The sequence below is a fragment of the Copadichromis virginalis genome, unplaced genomic scaffold (genome assembly GCF_057382275.1).
Source record: "Copadichromis virginalis isolate Kocher_CV1m ecotype Utaka unplaced genomic scaffold, C_Virginalis_male_GT1.1 unmapped_scaffold_1, whole genome shotgun sequence".
Lineage (NCBI taxonomy): Eukaryota > Metazoa > Chordata > Actinopteri > Cichliformes > Cichlidae > Copadichromis > Copadichromis virginalis.
In genome coordinates, this window is record NW_028188589.1 from 3,621,968 (window position 1) to 3,640,485 (window position 18,518).

The following is an 18,518-nucleotide window of genomic DNA, read 5'->3' on the forward strand; positions in this document are numbered from 1 at the left end:
GAACTGAACTGGTTGCTGGGCTGAACTTCTACATAATACAGATCTACATGGGATCTTCTTTTCTGTTTTACTGAGTCAGTTTTGTCCTTTTTTCTCTGTCCTGGTTTTGCTCATCTGTAAATGATTGAAACTCAGTCAAATAGTTCATTGTTCTCCAGCAAAACGTTTTGGAAACTCATGTTTAACCTTTAAAACTCTGACATGTTTTAGCACACAAGGCTTCATCGGGGAGTTCACTCATGATTGGACCATGAGAACAAAGGTTTTTAGTTCTTTCAAAGAGAGTCTTGGAGATGTTTGATGTTTCTGTTTTTCTGAAACCACCTGAAAGAAAAACTATTTTTCTTGCTTTATGTAGTGTGGAAGTTTTTAATGTTTCTTCATCTGTGATGTTCTTGAATGTGTTCACGTGAAGATGGTACAAATAAACTGTCCTTTCAGCTTTAGCTCCTAATTTATTCATTATTTATGGTTGTAGCACAGCAGCCGTCTCTTGATTAACACATGGAGGGCTCGGGATCTGATGGTGTCGTCTCCCTAATTTGCCCACTCAGTAAATCTCACTCATGGCCAAGAAATTGAAATAAACCTTGTTTCCCTGCTGGATAGTGATCCACTGTAACTCTGCTCCTCCTTCCTGTTTAGGATTTCTGTGGCTGAAGTAAAATTCCCGCCATCCATCACTTATCCCAGCTAACCCAAAGTGAAATAAAGTTTTGCTGGTCTTAAAAAAGCATTACAATAATGGGCATTACCAATGCAAACTGAATGATACAGAAGATGAAAGAAGAGACTTTGATCAGTTAATAAAGCTCATGATCTGGATTCATTGTGGCTGCTACACAGATACTTCTGGGTCACTTCTCTCAGTTAGGAACCTTCCTCACCAAACTGACTGTTGGACCACACCCCTGGTTTCATGAGAAATTGTTTCAGCCATGATTTCTCTTCCTGTATTTCAGAGTAAAGACTGAAGTGACAAATGGAAGCATGTTTAAAAAACACAATGTGAGAGAGACGTTGAGGTCCTTAGAAGTTACCCTGGGTTTTTCTGTCACCCTGCTAGATGTTACACACCTTGTTATTGGACTGATTTCTACTGCTGGACTACTCCTGCAGAGAGTAACAATACTCTTACTAATTAGCTCCCTTTCACACCTTTGGGGATATTTATTTTTGTGTTTGCAGCGCTGTGAGCCAGAACAGCGAGAGAAAAATCTGCAACAGCGACGAGCCGAATGCTTACGTGAATCGCAGCAGCTGCACATGTGCTACGCTGAATTAGAGGATATCTTTGCTCTGGATTTCTATTTCTACTTTTTCATTTCTATATGATTCTTCTTGCATCTAAACAAAGATGATTCAATTTGCTAAATGTTGATGGCTCTTCGTGCTCAGGTGTAAATGAGACGTAATATTTGCTCTTGGTTTGGTTCTCCTGTACAGAACCTTGCAGTACAACAGAAACCTAAAAACATTATTTGTAGTTGTTATTCTTAGTTGTTCTGCTGCCTAAATACCACAGGGTCTGATTATGAAGTTATTGAGCTGCACATACTTTACGACCTGCTTAAGTTCGAGGTCACAGCGTCTGTAGAGCAGCTGGAACATAATGAAGTCTACAAGGTTAAAGTTTTCTCTTCAGTTATTGTTCTTTCTGCTGCTTGGTTTGATGGATCTGAGAGCTTTTGTTTTTATTATTGTTATTATAATTATCATTAATATTTTACTCTCTAGAAGCTTTAAAATAGTGTTTGTGTTTGAAAACATTGATTTAAGAATTGAACAGAAACATCTGTCCTTCTGAAAATCGCCCAAAGGCACGGAGACAAAGTCAAAGGATGCAACCTGTAACTTTCTCTTCCTTCATGTCAGGACCATCATCCATGATTTATATAAAATGCATATAGCAACAGTAGCACTTTAGTTTGGACTTTATGATTTCTGTAACTGGAAAATATTATTTTGTTTAAAGACAGAAGTGACCGCATAGTTGCAACATCAAAGGGAAATATGAATTAATTAGCATCAAGTATATTTGTTGCTTAAGCGTTTGCACTATAACTTAAGTAGGATTATAACTTTTAAGGAAGGAAAGATTTCAGATATTTAGTTCACTGTTTCAGTTATTTTATATGAAATTAAAACATTTACGTTGGTCAAATATGATGCTCTAAATCAAATAAAAGTTTGAAAATAAATGATGTATTTTTAAATGCTGCAACAAATGTTCACAAAAAGTAACTATAATTAAAACCAGTTAAACAAAATCAAATGTTTGAATCATGCTTAACCAAATGCCAGGCTGGAGAGCTGAACCTAAAGTATACGTAGAAAGATTTCAACATCTGAGCAGTTTTTAATGTTTTTATCACATATAAATGTCACAGCAGTGGGTCCTGGCCCAATGCTTTGTGTTTTTGGTTTTCTTTGACTCTTGTTTTTCTTGGTTTTTGTTCTTCTTATTTATCAGGCTCTCAGTAATCTTAGTTCTCCCTCCCTCAGTGTTCATTTCAGCCTGTGTTTAGTTTCTGTTCCCGTGTCCCACGTTTCATCGTTTCATGTCGAGTCAGCCCTGTCTCTCTGTTTCCTGTGTCTCCCCAGTCAGCCCCGCCTCCCTCGGGCACTCATGTGTGATACAGAGTAATAAACCTGACTACATTTGCTACACTCTCTTTATTACCTGTTACTTTAAAATTCATACACTAATTATGTCTGCCCATCTCTCTAATGTGAAGGTCAAAGGTCAACATCCCAGTGACATAAGAATAATCCCAAAGGGGCAAAGGCAGCGGTTAATTTAGCACATTTAGCATCAAGGGTACAGCAAGGATATACTTTTACTTATTGTGGCAGGGGTGTGGTCTCTGGCCTGCTGCAGTGGAGGCTGGTGGCGGGACGTTGGACGGCACAGGTGAGGGTGATGGAGCTCATGACTCTCCCCTTTATAGTGACGGAGGAGACTGGCGTGGGGGAAGCGTGTAGTGGAGGAAGCCGAGGAGAGAGCTGGTTTCTGGCTACAAAGACGGCGTCAAACCAGAAAAGATTGCTCGTGGTCAAATAATGTGTCAATCACCTGTGAATCAAACTGTGTGTGGCTCAGTTCATGTCACAGTGTTATTTAGTATATCTTCACTTGTCTCACTCTCCTTCTGTTCTGTCCATCAGGACGATCCTCAGCGCTTACACAGATCCTCCATCGATGTTTTGGATCCAATCAGTGATCAGTTCTACGAGGAGGCCTGGATGTTCACCAGCGCTCGCTACACCTCCATCTACCAGAAGGTGAGTGTACTCCTTTGTACTCAGATTAACATTTTACTTCTTAAAATACATTTTCATATATGAGCTTTCTATTATTTCATGGGCCATTTAATCAATATTAAAATTACAAGCATATCAACAAAGGTGAAGCTGGTTTTTTTCCACTTGCTGTCACACAGTCATGGAGGAATACAATAAATACATAATCAGTCATAGATCCTGAACAATGACATTAAAAGAAAGTCTGTGGCTCTAAAAACTAAACAGTATAAAGACATGCTCCAAGCTGCTGTTTCTCTCCTCCTCCTCTAGGTTTTCCACTGTCGGCCATCCAGCGATGCTGGAGGGCTACCTGGCCAATGCTGGCCTACACAAAGAGGTCCTGGCTCGGAGGAGCTGAAGAAGATCCTTGCCTTCCTCGTCAGTTTCCTCTTCAGTTCCTATCCCAACAAAACCTTCTTGCACCTATTAGCTCCAAAGAGGCTATGGTGCCCGTGGAGGTCTGGACCTGAGGCCTGTGCTCATCACGTGGATAGAAAACACTCTGACACCATTCTGGAGGTCTGATGGGACTCTGACCAAAACACAGATGAAATAAAACTTGTGGCTGGAGCTTTTAAAATGACTTTTTCACCTCATAGATTAATGCTCATGATTGCATGTTAGCAAGACAGCATCTCCCCAAGGTGAAACTCTCAGGAGACATTTACTCTTAAACTGTAATCTGGTTGAGACTACTTGAGGAGATCTTAGTAGCGAGTATGTGGATTTAGTCTCTTCACCAACAGCAGACAGACCCATGCCAAGAAAGCAGACATGTTCTCAAAGAAAGCCGAGAGCAGAGATTGGAAAAAGCTAAAAAGAAAAAGCTGCAGCTTCAGACGACTATCTGCCTGTAAGGCTGAAAAAGTCCAGTTACGCTCTATTTTGGAAAAGCTCCCAGTTTTGGTAACCTGGACTTTTATTTCCCCTCTTCTGCTACAGATGTTGACTGTGACCTCAGAGGCCAACTGGACCACACAGCTGCAGCAGGAGTGAGGGAGAGGAGTCTTCATCCAGCTTCAAAGAAAACATCCAGGTAAAGTGACGTGGATCAGCGGATAAAGCCGTCTCCACTTTCAAAGGAGATCCTCTGAGAGAGAGACTCTCTGAGCCATTTTAGCCTCAAATTATAGGACTTTATAGTACAGCAACACTTTTAAAGGACAAAAATAACATAAACTGTGACTGTAATACAAACAAAGTATTGCATGTGTTTTTAAAAGTGTTCCTCCGATGGGCAGGATATCACTATTAGACTGTCCCACCAGCCAACTTCAACAAGAGACCACAGCAGCATTCAGTGATCAGCACAGATGTTCCTCTAACACTCAGCATCTGATCCCTGTTGGTCTGTGTGCTTCTGCTTTTGCTCAGTTAGAAACCCTGCAGCAACCCCACCCAAAACTGTGTCTTCTTGTTGGCCTCAACGTTGAAGTGTCAAACGTCCAACATCTGGAAAGGAAACCACGCCAGTGTACTGTGATGTTTCACCAACATGTGGCAGACGCTGGTCCTGCCTTTCATGCTGACATCAGCAGAGAGCCCCGCCTACCTCAAAGCCTCCCCTGTCATGTATTGATCAGGATGATTATGAAGATGAGCGAGTGCAAATAAGACTGTAAAAGTCCACGAGCAGAATGTTTGGATGCTTTCTAATGATTCATGAATATCATGAGAGTGTTTGTGTGTTTTGTCTTTTCTTTGCTGACGTTTGTTACTAACAAAGACAATTTACGCTCTGTGTGTGTTTTCATCCTTACCAGCCGCACTCTAACTGCAATGAAGGAAACAAACTGTAGAAATGGTCGACTCAGTGACTTCATAAAATATTGAAGTGGTTCAGGTAGAGCCAGTTTTTAAATGACCATGAACACTGAGCGTATTGTATCTGTACAGCATGTTTTTCTATTAGACAGATTTGTAACAGAGGCCTTGCTCTCAGTAAGTTTGAAATCCTTTTCTGATTTCTTTTGTAATCTCTGATCTTTGTGTATCCTGCTCAGTTTGCATGCTGCCTGTAGGAGTTTCTGTCTTTGTATTTGAAGAGAATTCATTGAATATACTCAGCTGCTTCCCTTTGGTGCCTCACACATCACTGAAGTTTTTCAGTGTCCAGTTATTTGTTTTTAATAGCTGTTTGAATTCTCTGTATGTTTGACCCTGTAGACTGTTTAATGGACTGCTCGTCTTCCTGTTTGTAACCACTGCCTGTTTAGGACTAAAGATTTGGATTTTTGACTTTAACACAGCCTCTGCGTGTCGTCCCTTTGTGTCCTCGTCCTCTGTGTCACAGATGTTTCCATGATAATAACACAGCTTTCCCACAGTGGCTTGCAGCAGCATTTATTCACAGCACATTTGAGAAAGGTTCAGATTAACTCGATGAGTTTATATTCAGAATGATTCTGACAGTGGGCCACTGTGAATTGTGATCTTTCATCAGGTCAATGTTTAAGTTCAGTATTTCAAAGCAGGAGCTATGAACAGTCATCATGTTGGCATTAGAATTATTATTATTAATCATTATTAATAATGTCGTTACTCATGTATAACTTTGATTAGTATACATGAATTTTATCAATAGTAAAAATAATGAATAATTCATGTATAACTTTTATTGTGTTTTGTATATTAATTATATTTAAATAGAGATGTTGACCCTGTCTCTACAGTAGCATCAGTGTAACATACATTATTGGTCCAAGCTGTCATAAATGGGGAGCCTGATCCTTTATTATGAAAACATGACGAGTATTTTTCTTGTCAGTTGGGAAGAAGTTGGTCTTTTTTTCCTTCTTTTTGCTCAGTTTGTCTTTTCTTTGATAATTGAAACTCTGATCAAACCTACTCATGTTCACAGCATGTAAAAGCAGCTGACAGTCCGTGGCATTGTTGTTTGTAGAGGTGCAGTGTAGTGGGAGCATAAATCAAAAGAAAACAGTAAAATTTATGTAATAAAACATCTGAATGAAAATGAACAGGCCCTTTATGAACTTCAAAGGGATCTGAAAACAACACTTTTTAAAAGAGTATCTTGGGGTGTAGGTGGTCAAAATAGAAAACTGAGCTGAGACTCTAAGTTCAATCCATCCATTGGTTTTTACTTAGGAGGAAGAAATGTCAGGCTGGTGCAGGCTGGTTAGGTGCATGTGGTTATCTTTACCTAAATGAGTTCACTTTGTGGCTGCCAGGTTGGGCAGAAGTACCTGTCCCCTGTTAGGCTTAGTTAGGCTGTTCTCTTCTAATCAGACAAATAAGGCGATGACTTTCTGCGAACAGTATTTCTTATAACTCAGCAGTATAATGCATCATAAAACAATATCATTCATTCACAATAAATCAGCAGTCTAATGCAAATCAGTTTAATAAATGCAATAGTTATTACCTTTAGGTTATTACCTTTAAACCTTTAGGAGAGCCGTCTCTGTGCTGTGGTTCACCCTAAAACCAGACTGGAATATCTCCAGGATCTGTCTATCATTGAGAAAATCAGTAATCTGAGTAAAAACAAGTTTTTCTAAGATTTTACTTAAAAATGGTGAGTTGGATACAGGTCTGTAGTTATTAAAATCATTACAATCCAAATTGCTCTTCTTCAGAAGGGGCCTCACCACCGCCGTTTTAAAGGCAGCAGGGAAGACACCCAACTGAAGAGAGCAGTTCATCATGTATAAAAGCTCAGCCTCAAAAAATCCATAAAGTGTTTTAAAGAGTGAAGAAGGGATTGGATCTAAAAGACATGTGGTGGGTCTCACTGTGGAGAAAACTTTCTGCAGGTTCTCAGCATTAACCAGGACAAAGCTGTCCAGTGTCTCCTCAGGTACAATCGAGCCCTCAGATGTGTTTACAAACATATCGCGATTAGATAAAATATCAGATCTGATGGCGCTGATTTTTCCCCTGAAGTGGTCTGCAAACTGCTCACAGAGTGAGTCTGTGGGGGTTCTTTGGGAGCTGTTAAAATCAGGGTTAAATAAATGATCTATGGTGGAAAAGAGGACCTTGGGATTATTTTTGTTATTACTGATTATTTTGGCAAAGTATGAATTTCTTGACTTCCTTAATGTATTATTGTACATTTTAAGTTGCTCGCAAAATATTTGATGGTTGATAGTGTTTTTATTTTTCCTCCACCTCCTTTCTGCTGCCCTGCAATTTCTTTTGAGTTTTTTGACTTCTTCGTTTCTCCAGGGTGATGCATGTTTTACGTTAATCTTTTTGGTGGTGAGTGGAGCAACGGAGTCAAGGCTTTTCTTCAGTTTGCTGTTAAAATAACTAAAAATCAAATCGCAGGATGCAGGTAAAATCACAGGGGGGCATTCGTCTAAAACCCTGGTGAAATTTGCAGCCACTTCAGAGGTTAGATAGCGCCTCCTCACAGTTCGCACCGAGGTCTTCCGCTGAATAAAACCGGTGATGTTAAAAAACACACAGTAGTGGTCAGAGACAGCCAAGTCAACAACAGAGGACACGCTGGTGGACAGCCCATGGGTGATGACCAGGTCCAGAGTGTGTCCTCTGTTGTGAGTCGACTGCGTGACGTGCTGGTAAAATCCAAACAGTGAAGAATGTTTAAGAATTCTTTTGCTGCAGGGTCAGAAGGATTATCTATGTGCAGGTTAAAATCACCGGTTAAAATTATCATGTTATATTTTGAGTGTATGTTTGTTAAAAATTCAGAGAATTCCTTGATAAAAGCAGCGCTGTCTTTAGGTGGTCTATAAACTGTGACAGATAAAACTGGAGGGCTGCTGAAAACAATAGCATGGAATTCAAAAGTGGTAAAATGATCAAATAAAATTTGTTTGGTGGTGATTGTGTTGTTGGCTAAAGATGCAGTCCCACCACCTCTCTCACCACTTCTAATAGAAAAAGAGAAATTAAAATTTGGTGGGGAGGCCTCAGTGAGAACAACTGGTGCATCCGAACCCAGCCATGTTTCAGTTAAAAATAAACAGTCAAGTTTATTATCTAAAATTAAATCATTAATAATAAAAGACTTGTTCCACAGAGAGCGGACATTTAAAAGTGCCATACTGATTGAGACTGGTGGATTTTTGACAATAGAGTTGAATGGATGTTGATATTTTTGAAGAGGCCGGAGGTTATTAATGTTTTTGGAGTTACTGGATTTATGATAATTCTGTTGCTCTGTTTGTGATTATGACGGGTATTGTGTTGACTGTGGGAGAGAAAGGTCCGAGTCCAGAGTTTTGTGTATTACTGTTAAAAGTGGAACAAATATAGGAGCTGGGACCAGGGGAACATCAGTCAGTGGCAGACGGATCAGCAGGTAATGTCAGTTTGGGGTAGTGACAGGGCGGTGTGCGGCAGTGCTGTACGCCAAATGCCAAATTGGCGGACAGCAAACGGCGTCCCCAGGCGTTGAGGTGGAGCCCGTCTGCCCCAAAAAGATGCCTCCTCTCCCAGAAGGCATCAAAGTTGTTAATAAAACCCAAGCCGTGGGAGACACAGGCGGAGGAAAGCCAGGTGTTAAGGCTGAGCAGCCGGCTGAAACGGCCTATCCCTCTGCCACAGGTGGGGGTGGGCCCAGAGATAAAAGCACTCACCTGCAACTGACCAAGGAGGCTGAAGAGTTGGAGGAAGTCCAACTTCAGCAGCTCAGATTGCTGTTTGGGGATGTCATTGGTGCCGATGTGGATGATGAGCCGGTTAACCTGTGGGTGGGATGCCAGAATGTTGGGAATTCTGTCCACTATGTCAACAACAGTGGCTCCCGGGAACGACAGCGTGAGCGCCCCCCTCATCCGCACGTTCCTGATGATGGAATCCCCGAGGACCAGCGTGGAGAGAGGAGGTGCCACCGGGGGCTGTTGGCCATCTGAGACGCCCGCGCCGCGACACCGGAGGTGTTCAGATGGAGATGCGCCAGCCGGACTGCGTGAGTGACTCCCAGGTTTAGCTCTGACTCTACGCTCTGCTGAATCCTTTGAACCTGCTGATCAGTAAAGCTCTACGTGCTGCAGCAGATTGACCTCATCTGTGTTCACAGGTGTGGACCTCAGCGCTGAGGTGCAGGAGACTTTCATTCAGTTCTCCCTGCAAACAGCATCCAGCCTGGAAATACTGTCATCTTTCCCACAAATGGTGCTCTTATCTCAGAGAAGAAGTCTGATGTAAATAACTGCAATCAGCAGTGATGTTCTGCACAGATCACTTTTCCATTTTGCTCTCTAGATGAGTCCCAGCTGCCTGACCTTGTGTCCAGGTGATCGTCTCACTGAGGAGCTTTTGTTCTGAAAATCTCACGTCCATCACCTGTTTCCTTTTTACTATCTCTGCTCTTTCTTTATTCACAATGCTCATAATATCACACAATTATATTCATCACCTGCATGTTTTTATCCAGCTGCTGTTAGAACCAAACAAATAAAAAGGATGAAAAGCCTGAAATCCTTTGATTTATTACATTTGAAACAAATATGAGAGCATCCCTAACAGCACAGCTGAGACCTTTGTTTTAATCAAGCCTTTGTATCGACACACTTGTAAAGATTCATATACAAAACATAATAGAATAAATCAATATAAAATACACATAATCACAAAAATGCAGCCATGTTGTGAGTTTGCATGTAAAACATGCATGTTTCCCTTTGTACAGGCAGATTTACAGCAGACAAAGCAACACGCTGATCGACTTTGACCGCTGCAAAAACAAAATACCCACCAAGTCTGAAGTCGATCAGAGGAACTGTTGACAGACTGACAGACATACAGATGCTTGATTCATTAGTGCGATTAAATGTTCTTCTTTAGCAGCATCACTTCATGTGTTTGTGTTCCAGGAATAAAGGTCTGTTTAAACTGGACGTCTCCTCAGCATCACTCGTGCTGTCATGGTTTCAAAGCTGTGCAGAAAGAATCTGAGGGATGATACAGAGGTGACCAAAGTTACAAACATCCAGCTGTGCTGCAAATGTTTGCAGAGCTCCAAACTCTTTGGCTTTCTGCAGAGCAAGTATGGAAGAAGCACCTGAGCTAACTTCAGTTTAGACGATATGAGGAAAAATGCTGCTTCCCAAAGTTTCCTACAAGTATCCAGTTTATATTTAGAGAAGCGAAGGCTCTTTATCCTGACAACTACTCCCTGGTGGATCCCTGTCCTGTGACAGCAGCAAAGACTGTGTATCAGTGTCATCAAAGCCACTTCAATAACCAGTGTTTAAAGCTCTCTAGCAGATGGACTTCAGTGGCAGCAGCCTCTGTCTGCTGTGTACAGAAGGTTCTCTGATGAAGCACACAGCAGATGCTGCACTACAACAGCAGCAGCAGCTCAGCTTCAGTTTGCTTCGACGCCCTTTTTGACCTGTGAAACAGCAGAAAATGAAACATTTCAACACCCGTTTGTTAGCGTGAGCTATTCTGCTGTTTTTCATCATTTCACAGGTGAAATAAAATCACATTTACTTCCTGTAGGAGTGATCGTGTCCAGCCTGACTGAGACCATGTGCTCCATCCTGCACAGGTAATAAACCTCTGACATGAAGGGCTGTCAAGTAGTTTTAGACAAATGGGGGTAAAAGAGACGTTAAAAGCTTAAAGAGAAACTACATTTTCTAAGAACTGTCTGACGTTCACCTCTCACACAGTGGATACGATTCTGCCGCTGCAGGAATAATCTTTGTGCTTATGAAACTGTCCATGTGTTTGCAGAAAATGTCACATGTTCAAAGCCATCCCAGCACCTGGAGTTTGTATAAGTGCAGCTGTTGGTGGGGAGATAGTCTCACTCTTCTATATAAAGAGTCAGCAGGCAGCAGATCTTCATCTGTGATCTCCTCCATCATCACGTCTTCACTCTTCAGCAGCTATGGCTTCACTTCGTGCCCTTGTGGGAGTGGTGCTGTGCTCCTCATGGTTTCTGCTTCTGCCTCAGGCCGACTTTGATTTACAGAGTCATCCATAATATTTTTTATTTTTTATTTTACTGCCCATCTATTTTCATACAAATGTCTCCGTCTTATGGAAAAGGGGTGGAGCTTATCCAACGAGGACAGGCAGGGCCCCCCCAGACAGTTTAGCAGTCTATACAGGAGGCTGACCTTTGCAACATGTACTTCTATAATGACTTCACCATTTAGGTTATTTGGTTATGTTTCACCCTGGATTTTGTGTGATAATATTTATTTTGTCCACTGATTTAAAAACAACAAACTATATGAATATAAAACAGAGTGAACAACAAAACATCAGCTTTGGAAACTTTGATGTAAAATTCTGCAGTTGTTTTCTCAGATATAGCATAAATCAAACTAACATACATCAGTGTGTTATTAATGTGCACACACACACACACACACACACACACACACACACACACACACACACACACACACACACACACACACACACACACACACACACGTGTTACAATAAACAGCTCTTATGCTTCTGTATGATTCTCAGTGCTTTCCATTTGCGTGTCCACAGGTTGCTGTAAGTGGTGCTTGACTGCAGTTTGCTCTCATTTCAAGTGGTTTGCTGTCACAAAGCCAACAGGAAGTCCGGCCATGGTTGAGCCAACTGAAGATGGGTTGAAGGTGGCGTCCTCGTTTCCTCTGTGAGCGCGAGAGGACAGACAAAGCAAACACCGTTTGGACAGCATTAAAATATTTACACTGATGATTAATGTTGTGTCTTTGCACCTGTAGCGATACATGTTGGAAAATGGAGACTTTAGCCACCAAGACTGACGTGCCTGGAAACTTCCCTGTGAGTACGCCCACAAAGACAGGAAACAGTTTAGCCACCGCGGTTAATCCTCCATCATCATCATCCAGTATTTTTCACATCTTTTCTTCTGCTGTTTCCCTTGTTGTCAGTGACTGAAATGCGTGTGGTCGATGGGAAGCCTGACGAGTACGGCCTGAATCATTCCATCAACACCGGACGGAGTGAAACCTTTGTTGAAAACAGATTATATGGTAACGTTGCATTTAGCTTCAGTAAACTGTGAAGTTACAGCAGCAGATTTACATCACGTGGCTTCACAGGAAGTAGTCTGGACCTCAGCGCTGAGGTTCAAGCAGCTCTGCTTGCAGACGGCATCCTTCCTGAAAATGTTCTTCATCTTCCTAAAACCAGAACTTTTACATTGGTGCTGAAGTTCTATATAAAAACAGCCTGAAATACAAAGTGATGTTGTGCACTGATTACCTCACACTTTCCATGTTTCCTTCTACAGAGGAGTGTCCGCCTGAGTGTTTTGTCTGATCTGTTGTTGATCGTCTCATTGACACTGCATGCAGATCTGACACCAGGGCTGGACTGGGACAAAAAATGGTCCCGGGCATTTTGACTGGAGACCGGCCCCCCAGGTATTAAAGGAAAAACCATGAAGCCTTTGAATGAAAACAAACGCTGTTGTCACAGTGATGGACGCTGTCTTGTTGGTATATGTTAAGAGATTTTCTACATTATACACTATAACCAAATCTCTATAATACAATATAATCAAGTAGGCCTTATATTCTAACCAAGTGTGCCTTATATTTAGTGTGTTCATATATTTTCACATAACCAAGCCTATTGTTGAAGAATCAGCTAACCAAGTTTATTGTTAAAGGAAAACTGATACATTCCTTACTTAAGTGTTTGAGATGTTTTGACAGCATGATATAATGATGCATTCTTTCCTATAATGTCTGTGATGTCAGATAAAGCATGATATACTTCTGTATTTTTAATCCCAGTGTGTGAAAGATCAGATAAGTTGATTTAATGCTTAACCTCTCGTCAACATCTGTTAAAAGAGGAAGTACTATGTAACCCATTTTTGCCTTATAAATAAAGCAGCGAGCCTGTGCTCGGGGTGGTGTCTTCTCAGAGAGACATTCACCCGTGCGCACGTTTTCTAATTACTCTCTGAGTTGGTCTGCAGTTGTCTCATTTCTCTTACTTGTGTTTTGAACAAATGTCTAAACCCCTGACAGTATACATGCATCAGTCTAATAAACTTAAACCTGCACCATCCTCCCTGTCCTGGTATTCTAAACAGGAAGTAGACTGTTGGTCGAGTTAACCTCCTGAACATCTACAACACACGGTGGAAACCTGACATTAAGACAGAGACTAGAGGTGAGACATGATCATTGCTGATTACTGATGACAGATTTAGATATGTTTTCATAAACCTTTCATTTGCCACATCAATAAACAGCACGGCAGGGCAAAATATGTTTTCTAACATGGCAACCTTTAAAAAGTGAAAGGAGACAGAAAGACAGGTGAGAAAGAATCAAACGGACTTTTTGATGCATTTTACACACAGTACTGGTGCAGAATCTAGAAAATGTGGGAAACACTGGCATCATATGCAGTACTTACTTCTGAAGAAATTATGATGGGACCCTAAAAAAATGACTATGTACAATAATGGATTTCTATACATTTTACATCAGATGAAAACGTTTGTTGTAAGATTCAGATAATTATTTATTAAAAGCTCGACATTTTAAATGAGAACAAGAAAGAAAAGTATTTCTTTGTGCCCCCCTCTCCCTGTTAATGCCCTACCTGCCCCCCTGGCAACACTTTGCTAGACCCGCCCCTGCACAGTTACCAGCTGTCAGCTACACAAAAAGGATCCTGGTGTTATTTGTCTCTCAGAAACAGTTCATAACTTCAACTCATTTTTGTTTTGTCATGTTTTGTTCTTTACATTGTCTTTCTTCTATATAATTGTTAAACATTTAATAAATATGTCTACAAAAAGATTTTAAAAATCAGACATTTCACACAGACACCCAAATGATTTCTGACTGATGAAGGGGGCTGAAGGTGCCCTGCTCTTGCCCAGCTTCTGCTGCTCTCTCCCTGCTCACTGTCAGCAGCTGGCAGCCTCGGTCCTGCCTGAGACTCTTCATCTATCAGTGCCAAAGAATATGGGAAATAGCAACGCACAACATGCACATTACAAAACAAGCACATGAATCAGCATTACATTCATTAGTGAAGTGCTGACGTTCGTTCCTAAACTTTGGGCCTTAATTAACATCACTGTGAACTAATGTTTGCTTTGCTTCTTAACCAGTGAAGCAGCGAGGGGCTTTCTGAGGTTCCTGCTCGTAAATGCCCAAAATGAGTCGAGTATTTCTCTGCAACTACAAACTCTGTTTTCATCAGAGGTGTAAATATTACAGCACTGTGTCAGAGTCACTGAGGCTGGAACACAGAAAAAGGAAGTAGATGTATTTATTTTTAGACTTTATTGCCTGGAACCACTTTAAAAATACGCTTTGGGTCACAATTAACTGCAGAAAACCAGGAATCCACATATGAACATTATCTGTGCAGAGATTTATGCTTCTGAAGGTAAACAGTGAAAACTTGCAGCACTAAATGCACAGATAGCCAGGCGTTTCACATTTTGGGACCATCTGCCAGTTTTCATTTCTTAGGTATTGAAGAGCAGAAATGATTGAATTTTATTTACATGCTTAAAAATGTTTGCTTTTGAATATTATTTGAAGAATTACCCACACACTCAGGCACTGTGGGCCTGTTTCCCTTTGCACAACCGAGTGTTGGAAACGGGCCTTTTCTCTTTAAACTCTGAGGGGCTGTAACTTTGGCTTCTATTGGCAGATTTGCATGATTGACCCTCTTTTTAAAATAGTTTTAGCCAAGAGAATCAAGCTAACATCACTGTTTTTACGTCAGCTCACGTCACACGAGCTGTTTCAAGAAAAGTCCTCCTGTCACACAGCAATGCCTACATCAATCACACCACTCTGCTTAAATAATAATAATAATGTTTAGTGAAGCAGGTGAAGCAAAGGGCTGCTTTTAATAGGCTGGGAGACCCAGGTGTGCTGCTTTAGCTGCTGAGCCTCTCATGCTAGCCTCCATCTATAAGCTGGGATCACAGGAGCACTGCAGTCCTGACTAGATCAAGGATTGTTATTCATGCAGGTGACAAAAGTTTACATTCACAGAGTCATAGGATTGAGCCTGGTTTGAAAAGCAGCTGTTTAATGCAGCTGCTTAGAGTTCACACACAGTAGAAGAATCAGACTTGAGTCACATTTCAAACACTGGAAAAATACTCAGCAAGTAACAATGAAAACAGCACAGACTCAGTATATCCTGTTCAGTCCTGTGTTTGATATGAATGTGCTGTTCAGAGAGGATCTCGTGTCCTCTTTTACAAAGCCTTTGTTTCATGATGTTTGTGTATAAATGAATGTAGGTGTGTTTCTAAGTGTGAAGGAGCCCTGGGAGAAAAGACTGAAGCTTGTGCCAAAGAACAAACAGGAAAGAAAGATCAGCATTAATGAAGACGAGCACAGAAGGAGCCCAAGCACGTGTTGCTTTTTCAGATTTCTCTAAAAGTGTGTGTTCATTTGTTCCATCCTTCACAACAAACAACAGCTGACAGACACACATGCACTCTGTGTCACTTCACAGGGGCTGATGAAAGTGGACACAGTAAAGGGAGAGCTGGACCTGCTCTACACATCCTGCACTCTGTTAACAGACTTTATTCTGCAGCATCAACAGATAAAAATATATGAAGATATAGAAACGTTTAACATTGTAACTGTTCACATTAGTGAAGCTGTTACTTTGCTGCCAGGTGGGAAAAGAAGCCTAAAGCTGAGTCTGATTAAACATCTGCTGCACCAGAGAGTTTCATGGCCCTGCTTTATCCTGTGCTTGCTGACCACCTCGTCCTGAAACCTCTTCATCATCCTCACAGTTGTGTGAAGAAAGAGGGAAGCAGGTGGAAACCATCTGTGCTGCTGTGTTCACTTGTGTGTGTGCGTCTATGGTCATATCTAATGTGTACCTACAGACAAACACAAACACCTGGCATTGCACAAGAGTCTCTATGGAGCAACCTGCAGATGTCAGAGATGTGATTAGAGGGTAAAGTGGACTAGTGAGAGCATCTATGTTGTTGTTGTCTGCTGGGGGACAGCATCAGCTCCAGAGATGCATCAGGATCAGCAAACTAATCTGCAAGGCTGCAAGTGTCACTGAAGGAGTTTGAGTCAGTGAGGGACTCAAACTCACACAGCTGGTCAAGAAGGCTCAGCAGCTGCTGTATTTCCTGAGGAGGCTGAGGAAATTTGGTATGTTGGCCAAGATCCTCAGCAGGTTCTACAGCTGCACTGTGGAGAGCAGCCTGACCAGCTGCATCACTGCATGGTACGGCAGCACTACTGCAAACCGCAAACGCCTGCAGAGAGTGATAACAACTGTGGAGAAGATCATCAGGACCCCGCTGCCCTCTCTGCAGAGCAGCTACCATCACAGAGTCCAGAGGAGAGACACACCTCTGCCCTCGAGACGAAGGTTCAGAAGTGTGAAATGTAGAACATCCAGACTCAACAACTCCATCTTCCCCACTGCTATCAGACTCCTGAACAGCTGACCGACCTCAAACTGCAGTTTGCACATCAGGTCACTTTGCACACTAAGTTCATTTTGCACATTAAACTCCATGTACATCCATGTACATCGACATCTGCAGACCACACGTGTCTTCAGTTACTTATTTGTACTTATTTGCAGTTATTTATCTTTTTATTTTATTTTTTTAAGTTATTTTTTATCCTTATTTTATCTTTTTATTTATTCTTATTTTGTTCTTTTAACCCTTATCTAACTTTGCATTGTGCACGGTGTGTTTAGATTCAGTTTAAATTCAGGGACACGGAGCCCCTGTTGATCCTCTACCTAATCACACGAGCCACGGTGTGAGAACGGGTGTGGGTCTCAATCAGCCAAGGTTTTGGGTGAACCCATTGTGAGATCTAGCCCCACCCCATCATGTGATTTCTTGTGATCAAATGGCCCAGGATGTGAGTGGGCGTTAAGACGTCCATGTCCCTCTTCAAGCAACTTAAAGAAGTCCAGACGCTTTTCTTTCCAAGCTCCTTCAACAACATCATTCATAGAACAGCTTCCAGCTTCTTTTGCTCGGCTACAGTTTGGATGGATTTGCATTTAAAGATGCAACAAGACTAAAATGGTTAGGGTCAGGAGGTCAAAGGTCAGAGCTCCTGTGGGTCTGAGGGCGGCCTCACGCTGGAGAAGGATGAAGGAGTCTGACCTGAGCCAGTGTTTGACATGAACACATCAGCACTGCTGTCAGTGAGCCTAACGACAGCCGTTAGCATCATTTCAGTGTTTCAGTCATAAAAACACTTCCTGTCTCTGTGGTGGTTACAGTGACATCATGCAGTTTGTGCTTTGACCTCCAGAGGGCGACAAATCAGCACAGACAGAGAGCTCCATTCAAACTTTGCTGCCATCAGGAATAATTCTTCAAATATAATCATCAGTGTTTGAGCAGTTATGATATCAGGGACAATCTAGACATGTGTGACAATACTGAACATGTCACATGACACACCTCAAACATCATGTGATCCACTCTCAGTCTGCACTTTCATTCATGACTTCAACAGGTTGAAATGAGCTTTGAAGAAACATCAGTTCAGTGCTGAAATATTTAAACGCTGCAGGAAGAACAACAACAAAGTGATGACGGATGTTTGTGCTTCAAACAGGAAAACCAGCAGAAATAAATCACAGCCTGCCAGAGGTGTGGAGTTTCCGAGGTGCAACTGAACGCAGCACAGTGTCCCGATGCTCCTGATTGTCCTCAAACGTCTCTTTGGGTGTTTCCTTCCTGCTCAAAGTTTTCTTTCACTTCCTGAACTTCGTGGAGTGGAGCTTGTTGTTGGTGTGTGAAGAAACTGTAAGTTTGCTTTGTTTCCTCCTTTAACAGTTTGTCTTTAGGAACTTTACTGTTTGTTCAGCTCGTGTTTGATTTCTTCACACAACAAACTGTGTGTGTTTGTATTTCCGGTCTCTCCATTAAAGTCAGTGTGTAATGTTTCCTGGCTAACATCAGCTGTGTGCAGCTTAGTTCAGCACAAATCTGCCGCTCCATAGTTCACGGTAACGGACTCACAGCTGGACCAACGAGGCCGAGTGTGTCCGCCACTCTGAGCTACGTTCGTGTTTGTGTACTTGTAGTTTGTACTTTGAGTTCACTCAGAGCCCACAGAGGACGCAGCGTACGTGATGACGTCACAGCCCTTTACCTCCTTTACTGTCACTGTGATTAATATTTACACACGAGACACCTGCAGAGCTCTGACGCTAAGCTAGCCACACAGCATGCTAACACTAAGCTAAAGCTAGGCTAGCCAAGAACCCAGAGTGAGGTTAAA

At 41.8% G+C, this 18,518-nt stretch overlaps 1 long non-coding RNA gene across 1 annotated transcript; it reads left to right on the forward strand.

Annotated features, from left to right (window-relative positions):
* Positions 1 to 3,429: 3,429 nt before the first annotated feature.
* On the forward strand, positions 3,430 to 5,550 carry LOC146679574 (uncharacterized). Its single transcript, XR_014918546.1, has 2 exons — positions 3,430 to 4,342; positions 4,681 to 5,550. It is a non-coding gene; the product is annotated as an uncharacterized LOC146679574 (long non-coding RNA).
* The last annotated feature ends 12,968 nt before the right edge of the window (positions 5,551 to 18,518 follow it).